Genomic DNA, 8,876 nt, shown 5'->3' on the forward strand with positions numbered 1-8,876 from the left:
AAGTCTGAGAATGACTGGTTTGGAAAACCGAAATAAGATCTGTATACCTGTGGTGTTTTAAACTTTTGATCAAGATGCACAGAGAGAAACACATTGTTACGTGCAACTTGCACATACATAAATATGTCAATATAAATATTTACAGTAGAAATAGAAGTTTCACAAAACAATAATTAACTTTAGCTCATGCAATACACTCTGGTCTATTCTATCCTGATTAAAATGTCAGTTGATATTCAACAATTCAATTTTATGGCCCACGATCTGGAAAACACTGCGGCAGACTCCGGGCCTGTCGTCCAGGACCGGGCTGCGTCAATACTGACGGGTGTTTCCTTTTTGGATCTTCTTCTGTAGATTCCACTCAGACCCCGTCTCTCCTGCTGCGTGTTTGTGGCTCACAAAAGGCTATAATGCAATGATTAAATAAGAACGTTCTTCTTAGTTATATCCTCGTCCTTAGGATTCTCTTGCCACCGTGCTGAGATCGAGACGTAGTCTCTCTTTCTCTCGGATTTAGAGGTCACGTTGGTCTTTTTCTCACGACACAAAAAGTCTCCTGGTCTTCTTAGCCCCACGTTACAAAATACGTGTCACCGTAGGTCATGCTGCGGGCTATAGATTCACGCCTGTTTCAGCGGATGCTGGCCACCTCAGCGGCATGTAGCTGCTCACATTCAAGCAGGGGCTTCCTGACTCCGGTCCTCAAACACAGACCAAAGAACGGAAGAGAGTCCAGAGGAGAGGAAAAAAGGCAACTCAGGCTAGTTAAAGAAACGGGCGAGGAAGAGTAAGCTGCGATGTCCAGCCACAGTGAGTTTGGCTACGTACGGCTGCGGGTCTGTCTTGTCATGGTGTGTTCGCGTCGGCTCCTCGGCGGGGCTGGTGCTTCCGAGTGTGGCTGTGACCCCAGACTGGCTGGGATCCCACCCAGCCTCTGCCTTTACCATCAGAGGGAGGTACGGTTGATGTCCCACTTTAGGCGGAGGGGACTGAGCCCCAGAGAGGTTAGGTGACCTTGGACAAATTTCTCAGCCCTCTGAGATTCAGCTCTTAAATGAGAAACACTAAGAATATCTACTCCACAGGTTGCTATGATGATCAAATGAGTTCACATATGGAATGTGCTCGACCCAGCCCGTGGTCAGCAGTTGGTACGTTTGTCATCATTGCTGTGATCATGCAGCTGGTGATTTACACGCTGGGTTCTGGGGTCGGTCATCTGGATTCAAGTCCCAGCCTCTCACCTATTAGTTGTAGAATATTGAGAAAAGTTCCCAATCTTTCGAAGCCTCAATTTCTTCATTAAAAAATTGTGATGATATTAATAATAACAATTACTTAAATAAAATTGTATAATAGTATTCAGTGTTTCACGGATTTAATGACATCCCATCCCTATTACACAGAACATACATAAATACAAGCCAGCTAGCCAGAATTGCTAATGTGTCCCCATTGTGCATTTATTCATTTAATATATCTCTTGAATATATTAATTCAGATTCTGACTTAATCGTCAGAGGTCTCAGATAAAACAATTTAATAGCTCTTTATCTTTCTACTATAAGGGAACAACATTCTCTCCCCAAAGACTCAAACAAACATGAAACTTTAAATAAAGTTGAATTCACTCACAAACTATCCTTTTGACTTCCATCATGTGCTAAGTACTGTGTTCTATAAGGCAAATTTCTGCCTGGCAAAGGTTGAAGAAGAGCCAAATTTAAAAGGCTACTATAATGAGAACTTTTGATTCTGATTAAACACTTAATGTCTGATAGTACCCATTCTACCCAAGCATATGTATTTTTAAGATTTTATTTATTTGAGAGAGAGAGGGAAAAAGCATGAGTGGGCTTGAGGGGCAGCGGGAGAGGGAACGGATTATCCTGGGCAGGCACCCCAGGGATGGGAATCCTGGCAGCCAGTTTATAATTCTGCCTGCCACACTTTGTAGTCTCAAGGCTTAGAAGAGCATCTGACGCTCAGTAGGTTGTTTTTGTGGGGGATAGAGAGCGTGCCCGTGCAAGTAGAGGGAGGGACACAGGGAGAGGGAGAGAGAGAATCTTAAGCAGGTTCCATACCCAGCACGGAGCCTAGCACGGGTCTGGATCTCACAACCCTGAGATTATAACCGGAGCCCAAGCCAGAAGTCAGACTCACAACCGACGGAGCCACCCAGGAGCCCCACTTAGTAGGTATTTAACACGTACTTTTGAGTGAATGAATAAACAAACGCCATCTAAACACGTAAGTCAGCGAGAAGGGAAAGTAAACTATTGGCTGTATGTTTAGGGTCCTGTGTTGAATTCAAGGCAATCATGTGATTGGATTTTCCGTTTAACTCACTTTCCTCACTGACTGGCTTGGGACCATTACACAATGTAAGGGGAAATCAAATGGTGTTTACTGTACGGTATTGTATTAGCAAAGTTTCTGTAGCATAATCTTTTTTTGTGTGTGTGTTATGTTAGTCACCATACGGTACATCATTCGTCGTTCCAAGATTGGTTGTTTTCCGTAGTATAATCTCGATGAATTATTCCGCTCAGCAATCCTATGTAGATGACCTCATCAAACCTAATGATGCTGGAATGGCCTGGACCCTGAAGCCACGGGCGTCATCAGCAAATAACCGAGATTAGAACTTGAACTTCGTTGGATGTTATCCAACGTTTAATACTGCGCTGCTTCCCCAAAATCAGAGAAGAAAGAAGTATTTTCATTCCTAAGAGAAATGATTTAAAATCACTCTCCGAAAAACGTTGCCCTGGGTGTCTCCAAGATAATGTGTTGTGAAATGACCATCTTACGGAAATGCAGGCAGTCCAGTTACAAGAACGTAGAGCGCAAGGACAAGCAGGCAGAGGACAGGATATCAGGCTGCTTGTGCTGCTGGAACAAAACACCAGACTGGGTGGCTTAAGCAACAGACGATTATTTTCTCACCGTTCTGGAGGCTAGAAGCCCGTGATCAAGGTGCCAGCAAACTCTGTTTCTGGTGAGAGCTTCCTTCTTGATTTACAGACTGCCACCTTCTTGCTGTGTCTTCACATGGCCCTTCCTCAGAGGGTGCGCTTGGGGACAGAGGGCCAGGAACGGCTGCTCTTCATCTTCTTGTGAGGACACCAATCCAAGGAGTGAGAGCCCGGCCGCTACGACCTTATTTAATCCAATTACCCCCTTAGCGGCCCCACCGCCAAATACCCTCAGTCCCATGACCAGTGGTTAATGCCTCAACGTACGGATGTTCGGGGGTGAGGTTGGGGGCAGAGGGACAGGATTCGGTCCATCACAGGCAGCCTGGGAACGTGCAAGGAACAAAGGAGTCAGCTCAGCGGAGTGAGGAGATGTCAGGTTTCGGCTCTGGCTCGCCGGCCTTCGAATCCGGACTCGGCCTCCTTGCCCGTCTCAGGGGGCAAATCCAGTTTTTGTGGAGTCTGACACTTACCCATACAATTTTGGAAGCTCTCTTTAAGACAAAATACAGAATGAGGTATAGAGTCCTGCAGGGGGCCTGGGTGATTAAGGGGCTCTGAAGCTTAAACCTCATTGATTCCGTAGCAAATTCACTTCTGCTTTCCATGCTGCTAAGCAAATGATCAAACCTCTCTCTGAGCCCCGCTTTCCTCAAATGTAAGTGTAGATAATCATTATTATATTTAAATCGTAAGGGTGTCCAGAGGATTAAATTAAATTGTAGCTCGTAAGCGTTCCTTGTTCGCTATTACTCCTGTCCCCTTGACTATCATTGTCCCCGTCGTCATCCGCGCTCGGCCCCTCGTTTCACAGATGAGGAAACAGACAGAACTTGGTACGGGACTTGCCTACATCACACCGCCCGTTAGCTGGGGTGCGGGGCTAGAGAAATTTCTCCTGACTCCCGGCCTCCGCGGTTCCCAGGCTCCGTAGAGACGGCCTTTTACGCGGCTCCTTCCCAGGCATCCGTATCCCTATGGAGGATGTTGGCACAATCCTAAGCTTCGTCCCCAGTACCTCCCCTATGGCTGTTCCAGAACAAAGGAAGTCTAAAAGGCAGATATGACTTTGGTTGAACTGAAGCTTTATTTTCAGTTTTCTACACATCTAATGGGGTAAAAGTTCAGGAAGTAGAAAGCTGTATTTATTAAATCCAAATTTTTAAAATGTTTATGGGAGGCTAACTTTCCATTGTTGTGTGGGTTGAAATAATGACGGAGAAACAAAGATGTTTCTATGTAATCTCATTTGCGAGTGACTCCCAAGCTCCCATATGTGCGTATTTTGTTCGGGACATGAGATTTTCCTGGGAAAGGTCTGAGAAGTCAGTCCCGAGGGCTGTGACCTGCTCCTGGGAAACATGTGCTGGGTGAGAGGACTTGGCTCTTGTCATTCCGCGTAATGGCCCCACATGTGTGAGACTCTTTCCTTGTTATCCTGAGTCTCATAGAATTCTGGGCCTCAGAGCCGCTTTTACCTTTATTTTATTTTACTTGTTTTTACAGTTAAAATACAGGTAATGTTGATTCCAAGGTACCTGATGTCTCCCCTGCACACGCATCTGGCTGTCCCCTCGGGCCTGGGCAGTCGAAGAATGACGGTTATTAAGTCCAAAGATGCTGGTCCCTAAAATCAGTGCGTTTGAAGGACAGGCCACATTTGACTCCTGGCTCTAAATCTTTGTCCTCTGTGCCTGACTGGAAAAAAAATACGATAACAAAATCCTACAGTAAATATTTTTGTCATGTCTCTCATTTCAAATTGGCATAATTATAGAATTTTTGTGAAACCGTTAAAGAGACTATGCAGGAATTTAACAGAATCAGCAAGTGTGCAGGGCTTGGACGGCATGGATTTTCGGGCTCTGGCCCCGGCTGCAGGAAGCACGAGTGTTATGTAACCTGTAGTTCTTATGTAGGTGCAAATAGCAAATACGGTTTCGGAGGTTCCTAGAGGAAAAATGTCACTGATTTATAAGGAGGTTATGGCTATCTTATGGATTTTAGCATTATCATTGTGAATATGTGTATTAGAAACAATGTGGCTAATGTCATGTGAGGAGCAAAGCAACGCTGACTTGTGCTTGTAGGATCTTCCTGAAAACGTCCGGTCCATCCACCGGACCCGCTAGTTGTTGAGCAGCCGCGAGTAGGTAGGAAAGAAGAGCGAAGAGAACTGTAGTGATCGCCAAGCACACGTGCCAAGGACTCTGCCTGTCCCTTTTCCATCCTTCAAGGCAGGGATGGGGGGCCAGCGCCTCCTCATCCACCCCTCGCCTGCAGGCCGTGTGCTCGCTGCTGTCGGGCAGCTGCACCTTCCGCTTCAGTCGCACTCGGTCCCCACTGTCCTGGGTCCTGGTTCCCCACCGAACTCTCTCCTCTTGGGCGCCGTCTGTTTACCAGAGGGTTCTCACTGAGGTCAGGGCTCCATTTATCTGCCCTGGTCTTTGTCTCAAAACCTTGTAATACGTTGCGATATAAGAGTTATTCAGATATTAAATTCTTTTCTTTTTTTAAGGTTTATTTATTTACTTGAGAGAGAGAATGGGTGAGTGAGCAGGGGTCGTGGGGGAGAGGCCGAGGAAGAGAGAGAAGGTTGAGCAGACTCCCTGCTGAGCTTGGATCCTGACGCGGGGCTCGATCCCCGGACCTTGACATCATGACCTGAGCTGAAACCAAGAGTCGGACGCTCAACTGACGGAGCCGCCCAGGTGCCCCAAGATGCTAAATTCCTACAGACGTAAGAGAGCCCCTGATCATGAAGACTGCCGGTCTTTTCTTTGTAAACTCCTTTTGTATACCACAGAAAGATGTGGAGAATGGATTCTTGGTAAAAGAAGAAGACAAGTTTTAAGACATGTCCACATGGGTCCAGATATTATTTTCGACTAAGGCTGCTTGTCTGTTGGCTATCCCCACCTTAGTCCAAACGCTGATATTTGGCAACAGGAGACAATTTACTTCTTAATATTTATGAGCAGAGTACAGGGTCCAGGAACAGTATCTTTTCAGACTTGGACTTAGAATAGTCATTGTCAGTCACATCATTTATTCAGCAAATATGGGCCACGCACGGTCCCAGGTGCTTGGAATAAATCACGCAACAAGACAGACTAAAAATTAAAAAAAAAAAAAAAATCCCCGCCTCTGGAGCTTATTTTCCACATAACATGTTTCTACGAAAATGCGGGTGGGTTTCCAAACTTGCCTCCGTCCTACTGCCCCGTCTGCATTTTGCCTTCGGGATGCGGCGGTTTGTGCTGGGGAGGAAATGGCGCGCCTCCCAGGGAAGGGACGGTTATGTCCGAGGCTGACTTTTCAAACAGAACGGGCTTTGGCAGACTCCTTTTGAAATACGTGGGCAAGCTACCTTTCCACGCTTTCCCGGAAAGCCAGGGCGACACACCTTGCGTCTTGAGCAGGCTCCTGCCATTGGCTGTGAGGGACTCGGACCCCGACTCAGGTCTGGGTAAGCAGCACGTCGTCAGCCTGGCCAGAGCCACTGTGCAGAGCTCGTTATTTCTTTTTCTTTTGATACCACTGAGTTCAAAACACCTAAATAGAACACGGTTCTTTGGTTACATTTCCAAAACTTGTAACTACTATTTTACTCCTTTCAGTGGTAAAAGCAAGTTTAGGAGTAGGCTTCAGATAGAGCACGGAGACCTGCCATTGCTTAGGTGATTGGGAGATTTGGAAAGTCGAAAATTATGGATGGATTAAAAAAAGACCATTAGGGACGCCTGGGGGGCTCAGATGGTTAAGCAGCTGCCTTCGGCTCAGGTCATGATCCCAGCGTCCTGGGATCGAGTCCCACATTGGGCTCCTTGCTCAGCAGGGAGCCTGCTTCTCCCTCTGCCTCTGCCTGCTTGTGATTTCTGTCTGCCTGTGCTTGCTCTCTCTCCCTCTCTCTCTGATAAATTAAAAAAAAAAAAAAAAAGACCATTAATACACACAGGGCATGGATCAGCATGGTGTGTGTGTGTGTGTGTATCTTAGGGAATAGAGCAAAAACCGGTTGACAGTTGGAAAAATGTAAGGTATCCTCTGGCTCCAGAATGAGTGATTTCTCAGATGCTTCATAAATGCACAAAGATGCTCCTGGGACTGGATTTTTAAGTCTCCAAATTAGCTTAAACACTTGTAAAATCGCACAGAGACAGTTTACAATTGACTGCAAATCAACGGAAGCCCCTATATGTTGTTTGTTCTAGCAGGCATGGGGAATGTGTTGAACTTGTGAAATGTGCTTTTGATAACCCATTAACAAAATCTGCCTTCAGTTACAACCTCCTACCTTCCGAAGCCTCCTTTCCCTTCTTACCCCCGTATTAGAGATTGTCAAAGTCCTCCGCGCCAGGAACATCCAGGAGGCGGTTTTCGGTACAGGCTGTGATGGCTCCTGGAGAGCACCTGGGCTGTATTCCTGGTTAGCTCCTTTTACATCCCGAGTCCTGACATCAGAACTGATTTCTGTCAGCTCTAATATGCCTGAAAAAATTTCTTTCAAGGCAGTTTCCTTTCCTAACACATCCCAGGGGAATTTCCCCTAGGGGGTGTGAGGCAACATTAGATTGCGACTGTGATAAGATATTCCCACGTTGGAAGAGTTTCGTATGACAAGCAGCACATTACATCTGTTGTTTTCCTTATATAGGGCATATTTCACACTGAATGATCCTGGAACACAACCCAGGACTCTGTCTTCACTCCCCTGCAGTCTTGTACTTCCTCCTCCTCAATGACAGCAGATCCTGAAACACTCAGTGACATATGGTAGCCTATCTGGGAAGTGTGCTGAACGGAGTGCATTTGCTTTCTGACTCTGCAGTACTGTGTTTCATTTCGGGCATCATATTTTTTAAAGGGGTAGCGACACTGGAACCCAGCCACCAGAAATATTTTTTGGAACAAGGTGGAAGAAAAAAAAATAATTCCATTCATGGGTACCTAACCAGTAACTACACAGAAGAGGGCTCGGAGAACTGACGTCAGCCAAGCGCTCTGAGGAGCCGTTGAAACACCTGGAGGGGTTGAGCCTGGACGGAGCAATTGTTTATTTATTTGTTTGGCAGGGGGTGGCAGGGGGGAGTGGCCACGGTTCAGATGCTCGAAAGGCAAATCGTTTTTCCTTTTCTCATGCAGTTGCAGCCAGCAGAACTCGAGGTGATATGTGGGATTCATGGGTAAACAGATTTTAGTTCTATACAGGAAGACCGTTCTGCTTCCTGGAGCCGTGCAGTGATGGACTCTGTCTGTACCAGAGAAAGCTCCGAGAGCTGGTAGAGAGAATTCCTGCACTGAGTAAGGAGTCGGGTCAGACCTACGGAGATTTCTTCCAATTCCAACATTCTGTGGTATTCGGAATTCTACTTTTCCTGTTCAATTTTCATGTTGACAGAGGATGGATAAAGGCTTGAAAGGCCCCCCTGTTTTTCTTCCTATATCTCTTAATAGGATAAAATAATTAAGCCCACTAAGCCATTCCATGGCTTTAATAAAGTTGGTTTTAGGGGCGCCTGGGTGGCTCAGTGGGTTAAGCCACTGCCTTCGGCTCAGGTCATGATCTCAGAGTCCTGGGATCGAGCCCCGCATCGGGCTCCCTGCTCAGCAGGGAGCCTGCTTCCTCCTCTCTCTCTGCCTGCCTCTCTGCCTGCTTGTGATCTCCGTCTGTCAAATAAATAAATAAAATCTTTAAAAAAAAAAAAAAAAGTTGGTTTTACATCCCTTTTTTTTTTTTTTTTTGAGTTATTTTCTTTTTTGGAGTGCATAATCCTGCATTAAGGAAAACAAATCAGCTGAGTACCAGCCATACGGCCTGCACAGCCTCCGAAGGTTTTAACTGAGCTTTGCTGTCTTGTCTTTTCCCCACTCGGAGAGCTGACCTGCGGCTTT

Source organism: Neovison vison, chromosome 3 (assembly GCF_020171115.1).
Source record: "Neovison vison isolate M4711 chromosome 3, ASM_NN_V1, whole genome shotgun sequence".
Classification (NCBI taxonomy): Eukaryota; Metazoa; Chordata; class Mammalia; order Carnivora; family Mustelidae; genus Neogale; species Neogale vison.